We start from the raw sequence: 24,679 nt of genomic DNA, 5'->3' as shown, positions 1-24,679 counted from the left end.
ATGATTGGCTCATCTCCTTCCTTTCCTTTTTCAGCCCCTTCTCATAGGAATAAAGTGGTCAAAAAGTTACTTGCTGGATCAGTTTTGATGCTGGTAAGCTATACTTTTGACCTGCATTCTTTAGAATCTAAAGAAGTGCCTCCCCCATCCCTAATAAGGGAGGAGGAGGGTGTAATTTTACCAACCGATTGATTATCATACATAAGGTGCTAAATGTTATTCCAGACTGATATCCCCTTCAGGGGAATGGATCCTTTATTTGACTGCATACCAATCTTCTTTTGCAAGTCGGGCCCTATCAGTCTACTCGTCCCTATGATAGACAGATAAGAGGTTGCAGGAGTCATCGCCTTTGCTCCCGTACGGGACCAGGCAGATTGACACTCATAGGGAAGAAAAAAAACCTACGCAGTTCAGTTCTAGGGGGACTTCTGACCCACTGATAAGGGAGTTTCCCCTTTTTTAAAGGAGAAAAGGTTTGTATACATTTAGGAATAATTAGTAAATTTTATGCACACTACAGCTGTTCACTAGAGTATACTTTACTGATTAACCATCACTGGCTCCATATTGTTTATCAGGCTATGTGATTGTTTATTGTGGTATGTGAGCTATGGTATCCTCTTTGGGAGATGAGGATTTTTTGTAGATATTAACTATGACTAATGAAGTAATCTTATCGTAGGTAGACTATAGTGACTGTACGTCATGCAGCCTAACTTAACTAGGGTATTAGGTAATCCTTGAAATATATTTATTTAGTTTCTTTGTTTTTTATATGTTAAAACCCTTTTTTGAATGAAGTCAGTACCCTTGTACACCAAAAGAAGCATAATTCATGGAGTTGTTCCAGGAAATAAGTGTGGTATATACTGAATTGATTTCTGACATGGTTTTTGGGGTTAATCTATATTATCTAAAGATTAAAGAAAGGAAATTTAAAGAAGTTATAGAAATTTATTTGAGCTTAGCATCATAAATTCAAGGTGCTTGCCTCTGTAATTTATTTTTAAATGAGGTTTGGGGCTGAAAAAGGATCTGATAAGATATGAATGTTATCATTCATTTCTGTCAGTCATATATGATTCACCAGGTTCATCTCTCTATTTTATTAACTCCTATTGTTTTTGTAGTCTGCATAACTTATTTCAAATCCTTTTTATTAGTTAACATGGGATTGCTGATTTTGTAGATGTCTGTGTAAAAATTTTTTATATCATGCATATAATCAGCTTGAAACTGTGTAGTTTACTCTTCCTTTGATTAGGTATAAAAGTATAATTCTGTCAGTTTTACTCCTGTATGTATAGAGTTGGCATTAGAATTTACGATCTCTTGGATGAAATTTTAGTCATGCTGTAGTAGATTTTTCCTTCCTTCATTTTTATCTTTTTCTTCCTTCTGCGGTCTTTCCAAGGTTTCCTCCTAGTAGATACTCATAAATAAATACGCAAATTATAGACAATCTGAAATCTAATACAATAGATAGTCTACATTCTGATCTCACAATAATTTTTTCTTTATTTAGTTTGAAAGTAACTATTGTGGGAACCTTTTAATTTTCTTTATTGCTTATTTGGTCACTAATTTTGTGATGTTTGCAGCTGCACTTGTGGAAAGGATGCATCCAAAACACCAGGTAGGGTCACATTATTTAGGTGTAGTAGCACAATTTCCCAAAGAATACATAACTTCCTTTCCATTAATTACCTAAATTATTAAGTGTCTGATTTTCTTCAGAATTGGTGTCATTAATTAATGTTGTCTTAAATTATCATCTTCATTATATTTATATGCATGCATTTTCAGGCCACTGCTTTAGTTTATGATACAGATTTAACATTTTCCTTTTATACACCATATGTTGCTATTTACTGTACATACAGTATACTGTACAGTACTTGCATATGGTATAATGTATACTTGTGATGCCTTTTACTTAGTAATTTTACAATGAATGCATCACTTTGGTACGGATAGTGAATTTTTGTTCCTACATATTTTGCTTTATCTGAGTTTTATAGTCTTAGCACCATCTGCATTAATGAAAGAAACCTTGAATGAATTATTGCAAAGTGAACACAAGGGACAGGCTGGATTAAATGTGTATGAAATTCTGTTGTGTGTTTAATGGATGTGATAGCTTTCTACTACTGCTTTAGGTGTAGTAGATTGTTTTCCAGATATTTTAAAACCTTTTTCTTTAAAATTTGTGTTTTTTTATGCTGAAAATATCCAATCTATAGATACAGCTTCTCGTTTTCTGTAATAATTCTTTATTAAAAGGGTGCTGACTTGTGCAACTCCTTCATCATAGTATATCTTGCTTTGTCATATGCTTTATTTCTCTTTTGATATGTGAATGGAATCATGTAATTAGTCACGAAAATGTGATCTAATGTTGCATGTTGTTGCTGAGCATGGTTAATGAAGGAAAGTAACATTATTAACTCTTGAATTTAGAACACTCGGCTCTTAGCTCTCTTCAGTTTTTCATGGTCACATTCACAGCTCTGGTATTAATTTGTCCTAAAATCCTCTTGACAAAAAAACTTTATGATCATTTGTTAACGTGTGATTATATCACTGAATACAGGTTAACAAGAAAATATGTTAAGTTGTTGCTCAATAAAAAGTCTGTGCATGCTTATTAAGTAATGTACATTTTGTGAAGTACAGTATGGTGCTCAAAGTGTACTTCCATAGGGACAGAAAATTATTTTCTTTTGTAATACTTTTGGGGTCGTTTCTTTTGGAATAGTATAGGCTACACCTGAACATTTAAAGCATTCCTTCAGCTCCTATCTGAATTTGATTTATATCCTTCTACCTAATCTCTGTTGTTGCTTCCTTTCATCCATCTTGCTGGCCAACCTCTTCTAACTGTTATCGCATATTGTAATTCCAAGGTTTTACCCTAGATTCACTTTGTGCCGAATGGCCTCACAAGCCCTTTCACTGGGCTATATAGCCCAAATTCATAAATATAAATCACTGGGCTATATAGCCCAAATTCATAAGTATAAATCACTGGGCTATATAGCCCAAATTCATAAGTATAAATCACTGGGCTATATAGCCCAAATTCATAAGTATAAATCACTGGGCTATATAGCCCAAATTTATGAGTATAAATCACTGGGCTATATAGCCCAAATTCATAAGTATAAATCACTGGGCTATATAACGGATTTTGAGCGAAGCGAAAAATCTATTTTTGGGTAAGATGGCCATGTCGTCCTGATGGAAGTTCCTATTAGGTAGCTTCCTTGGGTATATTACAACTACGGCGATATTCCCAGAGAATTTACCTTAAGGTACCCAGAATTCTAACTCCTGGAGCGAATATCCCTAATGAAAGAACCAGGGATATCGCAAAATATCAGCGAACGTATTCTTGACACGCCACATGGCAATCTGTATCCCGAACAGAGTTAACACTTCGTAGGGGTCAAATGGCAAGAAAACGAAAACGATAAGAAAGGGGGGAGCCGATCGTAAGGTATTTCTCCTCTCCCGTTTCGTAAGCGTGCCTTGCGCCGCTCGCGGCGCCATCTGTATTCCTTGTAGCGATACACGAGGTGCTACAGATACTGTATGTAGGGAGGGGACCTACAGCCCCTTCTTTTTTCCAAGAAAGGGGCAGGGCGGGTCCATCAGGACGACATGGCCATCTTACCCAAAAATAGATTTTTCGCTTCGCTCAAAATCCGTTTTTTGGGCTCGAGCCATGTCGTCCTGATGGAAGTATACCAGAGCATTACTGTATCTGTGGATTCTTAAAATGTGCCGTACTCCCCAGAAGTATTTCCCCGGCCGACTCGACCTAGAAACCTAAGATGTTACCGTTATACATCTTTTCAACTAACCATAAACCATGGTAGAGCTTCCTGCCCCCTACAGGGAAGAGTCCTACTAGACTCTGGGAAAGTTTCGAAGAGTACATACGCCTATGTATGAATCACTGGCAAGCCAATATAGTGGCCTCACCCTATATAAAGTAAAGCATAGTTTGTAAAAAGCTACTGCGTCAACATGAAATATCGACAAGTTCCACGTTCGATACTGAGTTGGACAAAGGTTTATATCTGTGTAAGAAGAAACTTGCAACCGCCACCGTCCCCTCTAGGGGATGGAAGTCCTATCACTAAGGGAAAGCATAAACCAGTGCAACAAAAGCTTGCATCAAGGAACAGACTATTATAGTTATCCCCGATAAACATACATTGGATGAATGCTCAATTAATGATAAGAAAATTGACATAGGTGAAGGAGACGCAATGTTCCCAAGAACAAGTTTATTGACAAACAATAAATAGGTATGGTTACAACAATTATATACATATAAGAGGTGGATAACCAAAGATTCGCATAAGTATGGTAGTAAACAGATACTTGTTTATCTGAAAGAAAACATTAGAGCCACTTTTCACGTACCGAGGTATCAAAGTTAAAAGTCTGTGTTACTAGCCACTCACATTAGCGTCAAAGACGCCGGCACACATGTCTGTACTTATGCCAAGTTCACCTTAAAAGCGGAACAGTCAACGTGGGCAACCCGTGCCCTTACACTTAGTTATAGCACCGCATATAACTACACACTCACCCTGGAATTAATAGTCCCAATTAAATCCACTGTTCCTCGCAGAGTTAAACAGCAGGGTTAACGACGCAACCCACTGCTACCACAGACCTCTTTAGTTGCTCCACTTGTTTCGCATAGTGGCGAAAGAACACCCTGGAAGACTTCCAGCCGGTGAATGAACGCAGATGTTCAAAATCCATAAAGTTAAAGAAATTTAAGGATGAGGCAACTTTCCTCGGATCATGACCTGCGGGTGAACTGTCAGGATCCGCTCTGCGAATAAAATATGTAATTTTCGACCTGAGTTGTTTCAAAGATAAATTTGAGCCTGATGTTTCTCCTCTGAACAGTTGACCCCCCCTGAAGTCTGAAGTTCTACGAAGATAGACCTTTAGGCATTCTACGGGACATAGAGATGCATCTTCTTTCAGAGGGCAAATTCTCCAGGGACCCCTCCTGTTGGTGGGTAACTCGTTCTTAGCGAGAAACGTAGGATCCGGAAACAGGTTCAGTTCTCCCCTGTCCAGGAACTGAACACGACCCTCCTCTCTCGAGAGGGCTACAATCTCACTAACCCTGGCCCCGGACGCGAGTGCAAACAGGAAGATAACCTTTTGGGTCAAATCCTTCAACGCACACTCCTCATTATTCAGTAATGAGGCGAAATGAAGGACTTTATCTAAAGACCATGAAATAGGCTTTGGAGGTGCTGAAGGTCTGAGCCTAGCACAGGCCTTCGGGACTTTATTAAAGATCTCATTAGCGAGGTCTACCTGGAAGGCATACAGGATGGGTCTTGTCAAAGCAGACTTACACGTAGAAATCGTGTTAGCTGCCAGCCCCTGCCCGTGGAGGTGGATGAAGAAGGACAAGCAGAAGTCCGTTGAGATCACATGCGGATTCTTCTCTTTGACAAAGGCCACCCATTTCTTCCAAGCTGACTCGTATTGCCTTCTAGTAGACTTGCACTTATATTCCTCCAGGAAGTCAATGCTGTCTTTCGAGATCCCGAACCGCTTCTTCACCGCTAGGGAGAGAAAATCATGAGCTGCAGGGTCCGGGTTTTCTGTAATGAAGCGCAGACAGTCGACTTCTGGACTCGCTGGGTCAGAACTGGGTCCGGCAGCGACAGAAACTTCAATCGTAGTTCCAGTGCCAGAGGGAACCACACGCTGTTCGGCCACTTGTGGGCCACTATCGCTGCCACTCCCCTGAAGGACCTCAGTTTGTTGAGGACCCTCAACAGAAGGTTGTGAGGAGGGAACAGATAGATCCTGGACCATCTGTTCCAGTCGAGGGACATCACGTCCACTGCTTCCGCTAAGGGGTCCTCGTACGGGGACACGTACCGGGGCAACTTCTTGTTGTCTTTCGTCGCAAAGAGGTCTATCTGCAGTTCCGGGACTAGACTCGAGATGAAGGAGAATGATCATGCGTCTAGGGACCATTCCGACTCTACCGGTGTAAACCTGGATAGAGCGTCCGCTGTCACATTGCGGACTCCTTGAAGGTGAACTGCCGACAGGTACCACTTCTTCTTTTCCGCCTGTCGGAATATGGCCAACAACACCTGGTTGACAGGTGGGGACCTCGATCCCTGCCGATTCAAACATTTCACAACCACCTCGCTGTCCAGTACCAACCTTATGTGGATCGAGTGACGCGGGGAAACTTTCTTTAAGGTGAGAAGCACTGCCATAGCTTATAGAAAGTTTATGTGAAAGGTCCTGAATAGCTTTGACCAGGTCCCTTGGACCTTCTTCCGATGAGAGTGACCTCCCCACCCCTCCTTCGAGGCGTCTGTGTGAATCGTCACCGACGGGGGAGGCGGTTGAAGAAGTACCGATTTCTTTAGTTGCCTGGCTTGGGACCACGGTCTGAGAAGAGTACGTAGACGAAGCGGAACCGGTCTTCTCCGATCTCTTCGCGCGTTTGATGCAAAGCTTCTCCACACTCCCGCTGCATCCTTCAGCTGTGCTCTTAGCACCGGGTCTGTTATCGACGCAAACTGGAGAGAGCCCAGTACCCTCTCTTGTTCTCGTCTTAATATCCTTTCGGAATCTAGAAGTCTCTTGACAGACCCCGCTATCTCCTTCCTTTTCGACAAGAGGATGGAGAAACGGTGTGACACTAGGTCCCAGTGAATTCCCAACCACTGGAACCTCTGAGATGGAGAAAGACGAGACTTCTTTCTGTTGATCTTGAACCCTAGATACTCTAGGAACTGAATCGCCTGTAGGGAAGCTCGCAAGCATTCTGTCCTGGATGTTGCCCACACCAGCCAGTCGTCCAGGTAGGCTACCACCTGGATCCCTTTTAGGCGTAATTGTTTGAGAGCTGCGCTCGCAAGCTTCGTGAAGATCCTTGGGGCTATGTTTAGCCCGAACGGCATGGCTCTGAAGGCGTATAGTCTTCGTTGTAGCTTGAATCCTAGGTAGGGGGAGAGACGGCGGCTGATTGGAACGTGCCAATAGGCGTCTGACAAGTCGATGGAGACGGTAAATGCCTTCTTGGGCAGTAAGGTCCTTATGTGTTGCAATGTTAACATCTTGAACTTGTAGTTCACTATGAACTTGTTGAGTGGCGACAAGTCCAGAATGACTGAGTTTCCCCGAGTCCTTCTTGGGAACACAAAACAGCCTCCCTTGGAATTTGATGGACTTTACCCTCCGGATCACATTTTTCTCCAACAGTTCTTGAATGTACTCCTCCAAAACGGGGGTGGAGTGTTGGAAAAATTGAGGGCACGGGGGCGGAGTGCTGTGCCAGCTCCAGCCGAGTCCATTTTTGAGCAGGCTGTGGGCCCAGGGATCGAAGGTCCAGCGATCCCGAAAGTTCTGAAGTCTCCCTCCTACTGGCATCATCTCACTTTGATTGTTGTCCAGCAGTCTTGCCTCCCTGACCGCGACCACCTTTGAATCCCCTTCCCCTTGAGGGGCGTCTAGACGAGCCTCTGGCTGCTCCTCTAGGCTTGGCTCGAAAGGTAGTGGACTGCCCTTCGAACGCCGGGTTAAATGCCGGGGATTGCGATGACACGGCCTGGGGCACCCATTGGAAGGTGGTCGGGGCTTGGGCCACCATCTGGGGCACCGAAGGCAAAGCCAACTGCTGCTGCTGTTGTCGTTGCTGCTTAAAAGGCTTGGCTGGCCGGGGAGGTAGCCTAGATCTCTTCGTCTTCCCTTTCGGCTGGGGACCCTCGTCAGGGGAAGACTTCCTCTTGAGGGACAGGCCCCACTTCAGGAGAAGATTTCTGTTCTCCGTGGCGGCCTTGTCCACTACCTCCTTGACTACATCATTAGGGAAAAGGTCCTTGCCCCAAATGTTGGAGGAGATCAGTTTCCTCGGTTCGTGCCTCACTGTAGCCGGAGCGAACACAAACTCCCTACAGGCCCTCCTCGCCTTGATGAAGCTATAGAGGTCCTTTGTCACCGTGGCCAGATGGGTCTTGGCCACCACCATAAACATCTCGTGGACCTTGGGGTCGCTCGCCATTGTCTCGAGAGTTGTCTGGAGAGACATCGAGGCCGCCAAACGTTCCTTCGTCTCAAGCTCCCTCCGCAGAAGGAAGTCCGACAGCTTAGGGAGGTTCTCGCCGAACTGCCGTACGGCAATATCGGCGTCCAACTTCCCGACCGAAAAGGTAAGATGGACGTCTTTCCAGTCCTTGTTGTCCATCGGCAGGGCTAGAGACAAGGGCTTACACTCCTCCAGGGAGGGGCATGGCTTGCCAGCCTCAACTGCCTTCAGAACGGCCGCGAACCCCTTCTGCAGAAAGGGGAAAGCTCTAGCGGGAGAGGATACGAAGGAAGGGTGCTTCTTACTCAAAGCAGCAACTTTCGAGTTCGAGAAGCCCCTCTCCTTCATCGCAGATGACAACAACGCTTGAGCCTTGGCGTGGTCAAACACGATCACCTCCTTCGGCTCCGTCTCCTCCTTCGAGGCCGGCTCCTTCTTCAGACGGACGTAACAGTCCGGGTACGCCCCTTTGCTGGGCCAGAATTCCACCTCCTCAAGGGGAACTGAACCCAGCTTCTCTGACATGACGATCTTCCCGACCGTCATCGGCATGTGCTCAGCATATCTCCACGGGTTAGCATCTGAGCACACAGGAAGGTCTTTCACGTTGAGCTTTTTCTGGGGCCCACGTGAAGCTGCAAGTCTCTGCATCTGCAGTTCCATTGCAGCCGCCTTCTCACTATTCTCCTTCTGCATCTGTTGGATCATACCAACGATGGAGGAGAGAGCCTGTCCCAGCTCTGGTGGAAGAGCGGATGAAGTTGAGGGAACAGGCTCGGGTCTGAACCGGAGCGGCCGACGGCTCGACAACCTCTTCCTCTTCGGCATCTGGAGCCTGATCTTCGTCCTGGCCCCCTGCCAGGAGGTCCTCTTCCAGACGTTCGGATACGTCCGACATCCTGTCATCCAGCTGAATGTCCTGCATGGGGTCCGCCACTTCAGCATCCACTGGGATCTGGACTAGAGGGATCTCCGGCCGAGGCTGGGGGATGACTGCATCAGATGAAGCCCTGGGAAAGAGGTAAGCCCTCATCTTCTCGTTGGGAAGATAAGGTCCGGAGGTGTTCTTCTGGAACCCCCTTACCCAGGTACGAAGCTTCTCCCTCGCTGCATCCCTTGACTCCCTCGTCCTAGGGGAATCAAAAGCCTCAGTTACCAGGTTAGTACGTACTGAACATACCTGAGGGTCCCAGTAACGGAGATCATCCTTGGAGGCTGCGCAAGCTGCGTGCCTCCTACACAAATCATGTCCGCAGAAGTTCTTGCTGCGGACGTTGCAGAAGACGCTACCGCACTTCGGATGTTCCTCCTGTAAAAGAAGAAAATTTCCATGAGTATCAGGTGAACTGCATATCACATGTATATATATTAACATATGAAAACAAAAGGGAAGACACACACTTGTGTTTCCCACACAGACAATTGCTGCAGCCTTCCAGATAATAAAATCAAATGGATAGTCTTTTCTAGAGTAACCAAAGCAATATTCCCAAAGGGAATAGGTGTAGCTCACACCTAAAGAATGATTTTAAGATACTGGCTAGTAGACAAGAAAGAACTCACTTTCTAAATCTGTAAGGCAACACCAAGGGGCTGTGCAAGGCAACACAAGCATGTTAGAAAACACAGTGTTGTAATATTACCATACTATAGTTTTCTCCCCACAGCATATACTATACTGGGGAATACTGATACAGTATAGGAGGCAATGTGCCGGCTGGCACTCGCCGGCCGGCACATACCACAGCTAGATCTAAAGTATACAACTTAAGAACTATAAGGCGGCAGAACTCTGGTTCCGATGCATGTGCCGGCCGGCAGCTACGCTAGGTAGCTCCCGGCTGCCGGCCACCACTCAAAGAGGCCGGCAGACGAGGCGAGGTAAAGGCCGGCCGGCAGAGGTATACAACCGATGCCGGCCGGCAGCCACACTAGGTAGCGCCCGGCTGCCGGCCACCACTCATAGCGGCCGGCAGACGAAGAGAGGTAAAGGCCGGCCGGCAGAGGTATACAACTGATGCCGGCCGGCAGCAACAGAACCAGAGTACACCGACTACCCGGCTGCCGGCCACCCAGGCCGGCAGTCGGTAGAGAACAACACTAGAAGAAAACAGAATGGATGCCGGACTAAGAGGCTATACTACCTCAATGCCCAACATACCGAAAGAGTGCCCAAAAGGAAGGGGAGAATCTAATTCAAGCTTCCTAACCACTGCCGACTGGCTCTACAGACAGGCGTGGATGAGGGACCAAGGGAGGACCGGGCAGCACTCAAAGCAACAGACCTCTGCCGGCCGGCAGGGGACTAAGTCAACTCTACATCCTAACCTATGCTAGGTACAGATGTAGGAAGACAAACAGTAGTGGAACATTACGGAAAGGACAGAGGGGAAGGGACAAAGAGGGTCCTACCAACCTTGCAATGGTTAAGGATCACCCACCGCCAAGAAAACTCATCTTAGCCTAAGGGAGATCCGGGGAGGGAGGCCAGCATGCTTGCTACCTCCCGCCGAACCAGGGCAAGGAAGGTGTTGCCATTCCCGGGTGAGGGATCTCAACCCCACCATCCGGAACAGCAACAAGGACTAGTCTGATGGGTCACCGAAGAAAGGACTCATATCGTACAGAGACCTTCGAAAGTGACCGAAGGAGGCTAAGCCTCCTAAGTCTGTAACAGCCCAGCGAGGGAGACTCGACCCCAAGCCAAACGAGACAGACTCAGACTAATAACTCTGCTGTTCTGCCCCCTCTCTGAAGCCAGACTTGCTGGAACAGGAAGGAACAGAACACCCTAATATAGTAATATCGAAAGTTAATTCGGATACACCACTAGGGTTAAGCCCAAGGCTTAAACAGAGGGAAAGGGATTGCACACCTTCTCCGAAGAGAAGGGAGCAACCGGGGACAGCAAGAAGGTATACCAAGGCCCCAAGACAACCTAGCTTAGGCACTGGGAGAATCGATTACCTAACTCACCGAAACTCACTCGTATACCATCTTGGAAGAACTCAGCATAATCTTATATGTATAACGTTGCCTAACGCTTCAATAAAATTAAATAAAAACACTTGGAAATCTAAATATCATGCAGGAAGTACAAGAGCCAAACGACTAGGCTACAAGGTCTAGCGTAAGCCACCCTAGGCGAATCCTTCGCCAAGGCACCAATACTAAAAGCATCATACAAGAAATCCTAAATAAGCTAAGCAGCTAAATTTATTAAAGCGAAACAGCTGGGAACGTCGCTCTGGCTAACAAAATAATTCCTATCTAGCGAGCGACAGCGTCCAGGACGCCTCCAGCAGGCAACAGCTCTTGTAACAAAGATAACTCTCTTAATCACTTTAAAATTTACCAAGAGCCTACATTTATACATAAAAGAATTGGTACTCAACTTATCGGAGGCAGAAGAAGTTGGAGAAAGCATAAATGCTGAATAAATCCAAGATTTTGGTAGAAACACAGGGAAAAACACCGAGTTGTTAAGCTACGCAAAAAGGAATACAGATGGCGCCGCGAGCGGCGCAAGGCACGCTTACGAAACGGGAGAGGAGAGATACCTTACGATCGGCTCCCCCCTTTCTTATCGTTTTTGTTTTCTTGCCATTTGACCACTACGAAGTGTTAACTCTGTTCGGGGTACAGATTGCCATGTGGCGTGTCAAGAATACGTCCGCTGATATTTTGCGATATCCCTGGTTCTTTTATTAGGGATATTCGCTCCAGGAGTTAGAATTTTGGGTACCTTAAGGTAAATTCTCTGGGAATATCACCGTAGTTGTAATATACCCAAGGAAGCTACCTAATAGGAACTTCCATCTGGACGACATGGCTCGAGCCCAAAAAGCCCAAATTCAGAAGTATAAATTACTGGGCTATATAGCCCAAATTCAGAAGTATAAATTACTGGGCTATATAGCCCAAATTCATAAAACTAAATCCAATGTTGAACATTTATGACACTTCCATGTAATTTGTAGTCTAACTGGAACTACTTTGTATTTGTTAAAGAATCATGACTACAAGGGTATCTTAGAAAAACACTATCGTAATAATGTAGTTGATAATTACAGAAGTTTGATAAGGTTAGGCCTAATAAGTGGATTCATATGATGTATAAAGTTCTCAGAATCTTTCAGTTGTAGGAAGCCTTTCATGATTGAATGAGTTAAGGACTTTTTTCTTTTTGAGAATGAGTCTTTTGGTGTAATAGACTTTAAAGTTTGATGTTTTTTGTACTAATTTCCACTTCAAATAAAATGTAATAGCTTTTTTCCATCTTATTTATTGTAGGTTATTTATTCAATAGTCTCAAGTGGACATGGGTGCTCATTCACCTTCTTGAATTTCGGTCATCATTTTTATCGGTTTCTGTAGTTGAAGCTTTGATGTTTTTTTTCTCGTTTGTTACACATTTATTTATCATATGTCCTCTGTTTTTTACATTTGACTTTTTAATATTTGAATTTTTACTTAGAGCTGGTTTTGCAATACAGATATGTTTTTCAAATAGATTTATCAATTTACAGTACTGCATGCTAGCTTGATGTTTTAGTTTTATATAATACTGGATTAACAGGCTGCTATGAATATTCTATGTTAAGTGGCTTATTTAGTGCTCTGATTTATTTCTAGTCCTGCTTGGGGATTACTACATTGAATGATACAAGCATGGGAAAAAAAGCTTATTGTAATTATATATCTTATTTAATTACCTCTTCATTTTGATATTAGCTGTTACCTTTCTTTTGTATGACTTCATTGTTGTAATTGGATAAAGTTATAGTGATGGCTTGCTTCATAAGCCGCTGGTTCACAGAAGACCATTTTTTAGCTGTAAAGTGCAGTATTGCATCTACTTACAAACAAGCATTGGTACTATTGAACAGAGACTAAGTCTTCTTCAGCATTGTGCTCTTTCTAAAAGTATTCTAGATATCTTTTAGATTTTCAATCACTGTCTCAATAGTAATTTCCAGCTTTCAAGAGTGCAGAATCAAATATTTACTCTGTTTTGGTTAGTAAATAATCAGAAAGTCTCCGGTATTGTGACAGATATATAGTACAGGTACTGTGCTGTACATAATTCATAGGACTTCTATTGCTTTGCTTTGAAGATTGATTAATGGCATATTTTCATTTTGAGATTTATAAATGCATAAATTTTTCTTTGGTAATGGAAGTTTTTTAGTGTTTTCTTATTTTACATTAATTTTATGTGGTTTTTAGAAATGTGTTATGTCAAATTTCAGGTATTACACTAAATGTAAAGCATGCGATTGATAGTAAGCATGGGAGAAGTCTTTGAATAATAATAATTATTTAATTAGATACTGTAATGTCATACAGAATGAAGTTAAAGATAAATTTAAAAGTATGGTACATTGCTGTCTTGTGAGAAGCTTATAGTAAAGACTTGGTTTTTGGAGGTGTTAGAGTTGAACAGTTCCATTATTTAAGGGGCTGTGGAAATTACTGGTTTTTGCCAATAGAATTACTGTATTCATTATTTCAGACTTGTTTCAAGTTCAAAACATTTTTGCCGATAGAGTTATTCATTTTTTCAATATTAATCTTACCCGATAATCATGTAGCTGTCAACTCTGTTGCCGACAGAAATCTACGGTCGGGATACGCCAGCGATCGCTATACAGGTGGGGGTGAACACAACAGCGCCATCTGTGGTCAGGTACTCCAGTACTTCTTGTCAACACCACCTCAATTTTTCCTCTGTCGTGCCTCCGGCTAGACCTACATGGATACGCTGTTGATTCTGGAGTTATTGCTCACGATTTGGTGATGTATTTGCTCTAGAGTTTAGCCTTCGCTATTCAGGAAGCTTTATCATTAGCTTAGCAAGTTTTTGGAATTAATTTGATTTAATTTTTTATTTAATTTTGGTGACGAAGAGAGTATGAACTCTCTTTCACTTTTAATGGCCGACCCTTCCCTTAGACGGAAGTGTTGGTGTCGAAGAGAGTATAGACTCTCTTTCTTAATTTTGCTTAACAAAAGTTATAGATTTATTTTATATCTCTCCGCCTTTTTTAGGCCTTTTCGATTAATTTCCTTTTATTATAAACTTATTAAAATTAATTTTTATATTTGTTTATATTCGACCTTTCCTAATAGTAGGCGGTCTTTTCTTGGAACCGAAGTTAATTAACATTGAGCCCGTCATTTCGTTTTTACCTGTTAACATATTATGCTATTTTAATGTTTTTGAAAGAATTTCTTTGATAGTCTCGTACTGTTTTCAAAGTTGAACTAACGTTTGGTTTTGTCTCTGCAGTTGTTGACGTTCAGAACGTTCAACTTGCGCTCTATCGTTACGATAGAGAGAGAGTATTCACGGTGTCACGTTGCAGTAAGAGTAAACCGATTCTAGCGTTTTGTTCATTCTTTCTTAGCTTAAATGGTTTTAATTCTAATAAAGGAACTTTTTATTTGGGAAATCTTTCAGTTTTTTTCCTTTAACAATAATATGTTTTAACGATATATATAATTGGGCTCATCTCTCAGGTTCTAAGTCAAGAGAGAGAGAGAGAGAGATAGAGACGGAGGGAGAGAGAGGAGGATAAACGTTTCGTTCAAGCGGGTATCGTTGTTATCGTTTTTTGCTCTTCTCCCTAGTCTCTTTAGGGGAAGAAGGTAAACGTTTCTAGAGTTTTATTCTTGTTCCCAGGCTTTATGCGGTGAGAGATTTTAAACGTAGTTTATTTGATCTAGTGTTTAGTCTCTTTTCCAGCCACTGAATTATTTATCTTTCATTATGTTTTTCTGTTACATTGTAATACTGTTTTCGCAATTACTAACTTTTAATGAAGGATAGAATTGCGTGTTTCAGGTACAAACCACTTAAAGTTTCGAGTTCAGTGAAATAAGTGCAAACAGAAAATCAAAAGTGATAAAGTGATAAGCGCAAAGTGTTACAGTGTTGCGTTCGAGGGTTCGTCTGTTCGTGCCAGTTGTTCGCCTAGTCTGGGACCTCTTACAAGCTCCCAAGCAGGGGAGAAGTAACGTCGAAGGACTTATGGGTTCATCAGGCCTTGATCGACGAACAGACGTTTCCCTCCGTGGTTTCGGGTGTAACCAACTCACGTAGCCGACGTGATCACCCCACCCACACAAAGACGAGAGAGCCTATTTATTCCTCGTCTGCGGAAGAGGTTTCTCGCAGAAACCATGGACCAAATCTTGCAGCTTTTAAGTGCAAGTCGGTCCCTTCCGCGCAAGTCCAACTCCTAGGTGGAGCCATTAGCACTGGGTCAGTTCGGACTTGCTGCAGTACGACAACTGCACACCTCCCAGAGAGGCAAGGTGGTACCGCAACAGGCAGTAACTCCGTCTGTTGCCGCACCAGCTGTTTTAGACCCTCAGTCTCAACGGACAGTAGCTCCGTTTGTTGTTGTCTTTCTTAGACTCTAGTGGTCTATGCTGCAGACAATGCAGTCTCAGCTTGCGGTGTTGATGCAGGAGTTTCAGGCAGAGAAGGTTAGCACACCTCCTCCTGCGAGCGCTCCTCCACCTCTGCGCAGTCCACCCTGCCAGACGTATGATGTTGAGGCTCCTCCTGCCTCCATGCGTGAGCTGCCGCATTGGGAGTTGCCAGGTACCAGCGCTATGCAGCAACCTCCACTTTCCTTGAGGCAGGAGCCTCTTGCTATGCGGCAACCTCCTCAACCCTTGAGGCAGGAGCCTCATGCTTTGCAGCAACCTCCTCTTCCCTTGAGGCAGGAGCCTCTTGCGTTGCGGCAACCTCCTCCATCCTTGAGGCAGCAGCCTCATGCGTTGCAGCAACCTCCACCATCCTTGAGGCAGCAGCCTCAGGCTATGCGGCAACCGCCTCAACTCTTGAGGCAAGAGCCTCAACTCTTGAGGCAAGAACCTCAACTCTTGAGGCAAGAGCCTCAACTCTTGAGGCAAGAGCCTCAACTCTTGAGGCAAGAACCTCAACTCTTGAGGCAAGAGCCTCAACTCTTGAGGCAAGAGCCTCAACTCTTGAGGCAAGAACCTCAACTCTTGAGGCAAGAGCCTCAACTCTTGAGGCAAGAGCCTCTCTCTGCGCAGCTACCTCCTCAACCCTTGAGGCAGACGCAACTCTTGAGGCAGGAACCTCATGCTATGCGGCAACCTCCTCTAACCATGAGGCAGGAGCCTCATGCTATGCGGCATCCTCCTCAAACCATGAGGCAGGAGCCTCATGCTATGCGGCATCCTCCTCAACCCATGAGGCAGGAGCCTCATGCTATGAGGAGCCTCATGCTATGCGGCATCCTCCTCAACCCATGAGGCAGGGACCTCATGCTATGAGGAGCCTCATGCTATGCGGCATCCTCCTCAACCCATGAGGCAGGAGCCTCATGCTATTGAGGAGCCTCATGCTATGCGGCATCCTCCTCAACCCATGATGCAGGGACCTCATGCTATGAGGAGCCTCATACCATGCAGCATGAGCCTCATCCCATGCAGCATGAGCCTCATACCATGCAGCATGAGCCTCATCCCATGCAGCATGAGCCTCATCCCATGCAGCATAAGCCGCACGCCATGCAACATGCTCTGCTTACCTTACAGCATGCTCTACATACAGCATGCTCTGCATACAGCATGCTCTGCATACCTTACCGCATGCTCCTCAGTCACACATCTTTGGTTGTTGCCAACTCACTAGACTGTCAAGCAGTTTCATAACGTTGCCTTCTAGTCTGCTGCTTTTGCACCAGTGAAACCCTCACTGAGAGAACTTGGCTTTTCTCGGATATGGTTCCTGTAGATGAGAAAGTGCTATTCTCCCTCCTTCTGATATTCCCTTGAGGACTCTGTCATTTGGAGAGGAGCCTTTAGCTGCTTAGCCTCCTATGTACTTTTATTTAAGCATAACATGCTTCCAGGGAGGGTAATGGTTCCACTTCAGTCGCTAACCCCGTCTGTTACCACACCTGCTCCCATAGACCTTGAGCTTTGTTGCAAGACATGCAGTCCAAGCTTAGTCCTTGTTAGAGGATTTTTTGTTTACGGAGTCAGTGTGTCACTGGGAAGACGTTCAACAACCAGCAGAAGTGACTTGTTGTGACGCAGTGCGGCAACCTCAGCAACCCGATAAGGAGTTGTCTGTACGACCCAGACAGTCTAGACAGCTTCGGGTTGTCGCTGTACTTCCTCGCTTCCCCATGGTTGACAGTTCACAGACTGTGCAGCAGTACCATGATCTTGTGTCCGGCTCCGTCAGACGACTGGCTTTTAAGAGCTCCCACAAGTCGTCGCTGTCTGGAGATTCTCAGATGGACTATGGATCTGACCAAGGAACTGGGCCTCCTGGTCAATTTTGAGGAGTCCCAGCTCGTCCCATCCCAGACCATTGTCTACCTGGGTATGGATCTTCAGAGTCGAGCTTTTCGGGCTTTTCCGTCGGCCCCAAGGATCTACTAAGCCCTAGAATGCATCCTGAGCATGCTGAGAAGGAACCGATGCTCAGTCAGGTAGTGGATGAGTCTAACAGGGACACTTTCATCGCTGGCCCTGTTCATCGAGTTAGGGAGACGCCACCTCCGCCCCCTTCAGTATCATCTAGCGGCTCACTGGATAAAGGACATGACGCTAGAGACGGTCTCAGTTCCTGTTTCCGAAGAGAGGAGGTCTACTCTCACGTGGTGAAAGAACAGCTTTCTTCTCAAGGAAGTCTACCTTTGGCTGTTCAGAAACCCGACCGCCGTCTCTTCTCTGACGCATCAGACACGGGCTGGGGTGCGACTTTGGACGGACAGGAATGCTCGGGAACATGGAATCAGGAGCTAAGGACACTTCACATCTATTGCAAGGAGCTGTTGGCGGTTCATCTGGCCTTGATAAACTTCAAGTCCCTCCAGCTTAACAAGGTGGTGGAGGTGGACTCTGACAACACCACAGCCTTGGCTTACATCTCCAAGCAGGGAGGGACTCATTCGTGGAAGTTGTTCTAGATCGCAAGGGACCTCCTCATCTGGTCAAAAGATCGAAAGCTCACGCTGGTAACGAGGTTCATTCAGGGCGATATGAATGTCATGGCAGATCGCCTTAGCCGGAAGGGTCAGGTCATCCCCACAGAGTGGACCCTTCACAAGAATGTTTGCAGCAGACTTTGGGCCCTGTGGGGTCAGCCAACCATAGATCTGTTCGCTACCTCGATAACCTAGAGGCTCCCGTTGTATTGTTCTCCGATTCTAGACCCAGCAGCAGTTCACGTGGATGCTTTTCTGCTGGATTGGTCCCATCTCGACCTGTATGCATTCCCGCCGTTCAAGATTGTCAACAGGGTACTTCAGAAGTTCGCCTCTCGCAAAGGGACACAGCTGTTCGTTGGTTGGCTCCGCTCTGGCCCGCGAGAGAATGGTTCATAGAGGTACTGCAATGGCTGGTCGACATTCCCAGGACTCTTCCTCTAGGAGTGGACCTTCTACGTCTACCTCACGTAAAGAAGGTACACCCAAACCTCCACGCTCTTCGTCTGACTGCCTTCAGACTTTCGAAAGAGACTCAAGAGCTAGGGGCTTTTCGAAGGAGGCAGCCAGAGCGATTGCCAGAGCAAGGAGGACATCCACTCTTAGAGTCTATCAGTCTAAAGGGGAAGTCTTCCGAAGCTGGTACAAGGCCAATGCAGTTTTCCTCAACCAGTACCACTGTAACCCAGATTGCTGACTTCCTGTTACATCTAAGGAACGTAAGATCCCTTTCAGCTCCTACGATTAAGGGTTACAGAAGTATGTTGGCAGCGGTTTTCCGCCACACAGGCTTGGATCTTTCCACCAACAAAGATCTACAGGAACTCCTTAGGTCTTTTGAGACCTCAAAGGAACGTCGGTTGTCCACTCCAGGCTGGAATCTAGACGTGGTCCTAAGGTTCCTTATGTCATCAAGATTTGAACCTCTCCAATCAGCCTCTTTTAAGGACCTCACTTTAAAAACTCTTTTCCTCGTGTGCTTGACAACAGTTAAAAGAGTAAGTGAGATCCATGCCTTCAGCAGGAACATAGTTTTCACATCTGAAACGGCTACATGTTCCTTGCAGCTCGGTTTTTTGCTAAACGAGCTTCCTTCACGTCCTTGGCCTAAGTCGTTCGAGATCCCAAGCCTGTCCAACTTGGTGGGGGACGAACTGGAGAGAGTACTTTGCCCAGTTAGAGCTCTTAGGTACTATCTAAAAAGGTCATAACCTTTACGAGGACAATCAGAAGCCTTATGGTGTGATATCAAGAAGCCTTCTCTTCCAAGGTCTAAGAACTCAGTTTCTTACCTATTCAGGCTCCTGATTAGGGAAGCACATTCTCATCTGAAGGAAGAAGACCTTGCTTTGCTGAAGGTAAGGACACATGAAGTGAGAGCTGTGGCTACTTCAGTGGCCTTCAAACAGAACCGTTCTCTGCAGAGTGTTATGGATGCAACCTATTGGAGAAGCAAGTCAGTGTTCGCATCATTCTATCTCAAAGATGTCCAGTCTCTTTACGAGAACTGCTACACCCTGGGGCCATTCGTAGCAACGAATGCAGTAGTAGGCGGGGGCTCAGCCACTACATTCCCATAATCCCATAACCCTTTTAACCTTTCTCTTGAATACTTTTTATGGGTTGTACGGTCGGCTAAGAAGCCTTCCACATCCTTGTTGATTTGGCGGGTGGTCAATTCTTTCTTGAGAAGCGCCGAGGTTAAAGGTTGTGATGAGGTCCTTTAGTATGGGTTGCAGCCCTTTATACTTCAGCACCTAAGAGTCGTTCAGCATCCTAAGAGGACCGCTACGCTCAGTAAGGAAAGACGTACTTAATAAAGGCAGAGTAATGGTTCAAGTCGTCTTCCTTACCAGGTACTTATTTATTTTATGTTATTTTTGAATAACTAATAAAATAAAATACGGGATACTTAGCTTCTTTGTTAACATGTATGCTGGTCTCCACCCACCACCCTGGGTGTGAATCAGCTACATGATTATCGGGTAAGATTAATATTGAAAAATGTTATTTTCATTAGTAAAATAAATTTTTGAATATACTTACCCAATAATCATGATTAAATTGACCCACCCTTCCTCCCCATAGAGAACCAGTGGACCGAGGAAAAAATTGAGGTGGTGTTGACAAGAAGTACTGGAGTACCTGACCACAGATGGCGCTGTTGTGTTCACCCCCACCTGTATAGCGATCGCTGGCGTATCCCGACCGTAGATTTCTGTCGGCAACAGAGTTGACAGCTACATGATTATCGGGTAAGTATATTCAAAAATTTATTTTACTAATGAAAATAACATATTTCAGTCTTTTTTCAAGTTCAAAACCGAAGCAGTTGTGGTTTTATTTGTTGTTAAGGAGAGTTATTCATTATTTGTTTTGAGAAAAAATCTATTACTTTATGATTTCCCAAACGTGCATCAGCCGTAATTCCAGACATGCTTCAGAAAAAGAATAGTATTAGGCCTATACCTACTGGCTCTCTTTACATCCATAGTCCAAAGCCCCCCCCCCCTCCATTAGAAAATTATAATTGTATGTGTCCACCTATCTTATACCGACTACAGTTTGGTAATACTCTTCTTTACTTTGTTCCACTGTATGTTACTGTATTTCCTACTTTATGTTGCTCATCCTTGAATATTAAATATGAAAAATAAGTCCCTATTACATACTTCACCACACGTTCAATTGGGCTCTACAAGGCACTAGAAGAGTTAGAAGACGCAGGCCCACATGACTGTGGACTATGAAGCAGGAATTAGATGATGATGAATGGAGAAGTATTGAATTAAAAGCTCAAGAGAGATTACTGACGAAATCTAACTGTGGCCTTTTGCGTCAATAGGGGTAGGAGATGATGACATCACTTCATGTGACCTGATGGCGGTCCCTCCGTCATACAGTAAGAAGGAAAAATGGCTTAAAAAAACAAAATAAACAGTATTTTTTTTATACAGTAAGAAAAGTTATGCATTTTATATAAAAACATAAAAACAGTACTGGTACCACACAAGAGATAATAGAAATCCGTATAAATATATACAGTACAGTACATCTGGCGACGCCATTTCCATCCTTCTCTAAGGTGTACTGTACAGAGATATGCATGTATCCAGATTGAATTGCCGTTTGCTTCGTTAATTTGTTAAGTCAAACAGTTGATTTATAAATGGTTGTTAACAGTATCATATGCTTAATGCCTTCTTCAACTGTTAAAGATGGAATGAAATTAAGCTAAAATATCATCAATACTGTAACTCAAAACAAGGATTTCTTTGATAAAGATGAAAAATTTTCCGCAGCTAGTTTAGAACTTGGTACAAGGTGGCTAAAAAAGCTTACGTTAATATTAGGAAGTACAGTAAGGTCATTGGTGACTTCAAAGTAGAGCATCTGTTAGTGTACCATACCCTTAATCCATGAGCACTCAAAAATATCCCAAAGTTTATGCTCCTTGTCATTTGGATGGCCAAGTGGAAAGCATTGGTCACTATTGTCATTTTTGAAGAATGGTTCTCTACTTCATACCAGCAGTTAAGGAATACTGCAAGGAAAAAAAGCTCTTTGAAATTTCTGTTGATCCTTGATAATGCACCTTGACATCGTGCATGTATGAATCGCATAGACCCAAATACAGTACAGTATAACTCATTTTCTTGCTACTGAACGCTACCACTCTCTTTTAACCTGTGGATTAAGTTGGCATAGCTCTCTTCTAGTGGTGCTGTTTAAGATGTGCCTTTCGTCAGGCAGCTGTTTCATCGTATTGTTAACTAGTTAATATTACTGTACAGCAGTACATTTTTTAATATTATGTCAGGATTGTAGAAGATTGTATTGTAAGTACTTTGTTGTCTATTTGGATTGTAATTACTTTGTTGTCTATTCTATCATTAAAAAGAACATATTTAGCAGTTTAATGGGGCATTTGCAGCTTACATTGCAAATTGATTTGTTGCGCGTCCCGCGGGATCAATCAACGATACCTTATAGGGTGGGTTATTTCTGTACTGATTTTGTTTCCAAAAAATTGACTAGTTCATGCTTCTCTTGAGTTATTTGGTTCTACAATATTTGGAGAAAGCAATTGGCCTTAGCATCGTTGTCTAAACAGTCCTACTCAAATACAGTACAGTGCAACCTATAACTTGCTGAATGAGGTATTAATCTGTTTCATTATCTCGTTAGTTCTCATTAATATTTTGCTCCAAAGACACCTCATATCAGAAGTTCATTGTCTCCAAAGTTCTACCAAGTTCTCTTCTAATGAGTAGAAAGTATACCCTCCACCTATGTAGCTAACAAGGTAAATTTTAATTGATGAGTTTTAATAGAAAAACAATAGAATTTTAAGGCAAATGTCTTCAGTTTAGAAACCAGTAATTTTCAAAACCAACAAATCATGGGGGATGTAATGGATTAAAGAACATTTGTAGCCTGTACAAAATGAAAATTCATGGAGAACTTACTGTTGAAGAATTTCCCTAGACTTGAAAAAAAATTTAAAGAAAAAGAAATTGTTTAGAACTTTGTAAAAGGGGGCTAAAAAGGCTGATGTTATTGTTAAGAAGTACAGTAACATCGTAGGTGACTTCAAACTAGTCAGATTAGATTAAATACCACATTGAATGATTGTTTCCTCTCAGTGGGATGCTTTGCAGGAACCTCAATATACAGTATAGAGAGCCAGCTTGAAATTGTTTTTTATATGAGGCATGTCTGTAAATGGACCTAACACATATTTAGGCATTTGTAAAGAGATAGATTTGTACTTTTAAAATACAGTACATGGTAGATAATTGCATGTCAAATTTTGTTATAAAGAAAGGCTGAAACTTTTATACCACGTATTATGTAGTGTACAGTATATTTATGCTTGTCTCATGGAAAAATTAATTTTGGGTTTTGCATGTACAAGTATAGTATCTGAAATCTTTTTCATATCTAATTTTATTTCAAACACAAATATTCCATATTAATTTTTATATGTTTGTTTCATTTTATTACTACTGTGTGCTAATTATTTGAATTGTAGAATAACATTCTGTAAATGCATTATTCATGAATTATATATGTGAGAGGCTCAGTATAATAATTTAAGATTTTTTGCTATCTTTGTTTTTGATTTATAGGATAATCTGTCTAAAAGAGATAACTATATTTTAAAGAAAAACCACATTAATAGAAAGCCATCCACATTTATGAGTTTGTTGGTTAAGATTTATCAGAAGATATTTTACTAAGATATTTTAATTTCAAAATGACTGTCATTCTCCACTATCTTTAATTTTGATTTGGAGACCCCTATTCTCATCCTCTACTAATACAGTAATTGCTTCTAGACACCTACTAATGTTATTCCATGGGTTAGAATATGGTGTTTTGTGTTGCACTAATGGAGTAGATATTTTGATTTAATGATATTGCAATTATTGCAAAGGGTTCTTTAGATTGGAGGACAGTATGTTACTGTTATTAGAATGTTTGAAAGCTTGATGCCTAAATTGGAAATGGATTTCTTATTAACAAAACTAGACAACTAACTTTTATATCAGTGGTTTTGACCTATACATTTTGGCCACCAACACCCTCTTATTGTTCTTTATTTTCTTTTATTTTTCAGGATGCACTTTTTTTATTGTTTCTCTGAATGTTAACAATTTAAGGGTGTTCTCCAGGATACTGTCTTTAATGCTGTATATTTGGAAAGGGAAGGATTTATTTGTAGTTCGTAATCATGAATATTTATGGTGTCCTTGAGAATTCTCTGTTTGTATTTGCATGTCTGGTATTGTGTATATTCTCTGTAAATTCAGGAGTAAGTACTGTATAGTACAGTATGTATAAGGTGCAGGTTATTTAAATGATTAGCGTCTCTCGATTAGGGTATTTGCAGTTATATTAGATATTTACTTTTAGTGTAATTGATTCAGTGTTTGAAAATTCCCAAAGTTTCTTGCGAAGGTCATTTTATTATTTGGGTTTATTGTTTATTAGAAATTGATAATAACAAAGGTAATATTCAATATAATGGTAATTTTTACTGAACAAAACAAAAAATTTTGTTTATTGAATGACTTATATACGAGATTTCCTCAAAAAATAAGTTGTGGGGGGGAGCGGGGTTCCAAATTCAGGATTTAGTATTAATCTCTCTGTTTCTGGGCTAAATTTTTAAAAATTCAGAAATACAAATTTGTCTGTTTTAAATTTGCGTTTTTCAATATTAAACTTAGCCGGTGATCATATAAGCTGTCAGCTCTGCTGCCCGACAGAAAAACCTAAGGACAAAATACGCCAGCGATCGCTATACAGGTGGGGGTGTACATCAACTGCGCCATCTGTCGAGCAGGTACTCAAGTACTCCATGTCAACACAGAACCAATTTTCTCTCTGTCGTGCCACTGGCAAGACCTACTAAATACGCTGTTACTAACTGGATTTGTTTTCACAACTATTTGGTGAAGTACACTATTCTAGTTTTGAGCTTTCGCTATGCAGGGGTTTAGTCTTCATCTCAAAACTTGAACTCGTTTTGGATAGATTTAATTATGGTGACAAAGAGAGTATGGACTCTCTTTCACTTTTAAATGGCCGA

The 24,679-nt window shown here is 42.8% G+C and overlaps 1 protein-coding gene across 4 annotated transcripts in view; it reads left to right on the top strand.

Annotated features, from left to right (window-relative positions):
• The window catches only part of LOC137617262 (transmembrane GTPase Marf-like), an 89,964-nt gene that overhangs the window by 8,085 nt on the left and 57,200 nt on the right, over positions 1-24,679 (top strand). The window contains exon 1 of one of the 4 annotated variants that reach the window (XM_068347245.1): positions 1,605-1,639. The exons of the other annotated variants lie outside the window; for them this stretch is intronic. The gene's annotated coding sequence lies outside the window, so the exon portion shown is untranslated. Of the gene's footprint in view, positions 1-1,604; positions 1,640-24,679 lie in introns of those variants that run through there. 4 annotated transcript variants of the gene reach the window in all.

Source organism: Palaemon carinicauda, chromosome 23, assembly GCF_036898095.1.
Source record: "Palaemon carinicauda isolate YSFRI2023 chromosome 23, ASM3689809v2, whole genome shotgun sequence".
NCBI lineage: Eukaryota > Metazoa > Arthropoda > Malacostraca > Decapoda > Palaemonidae > Palaemon > Palaemon carinicauda.
The sequence above is the reverse complement of the archived record's forward strand: the minus strand, read 5'-3'. Positions and strand labels throughout refer to the sequence as shown.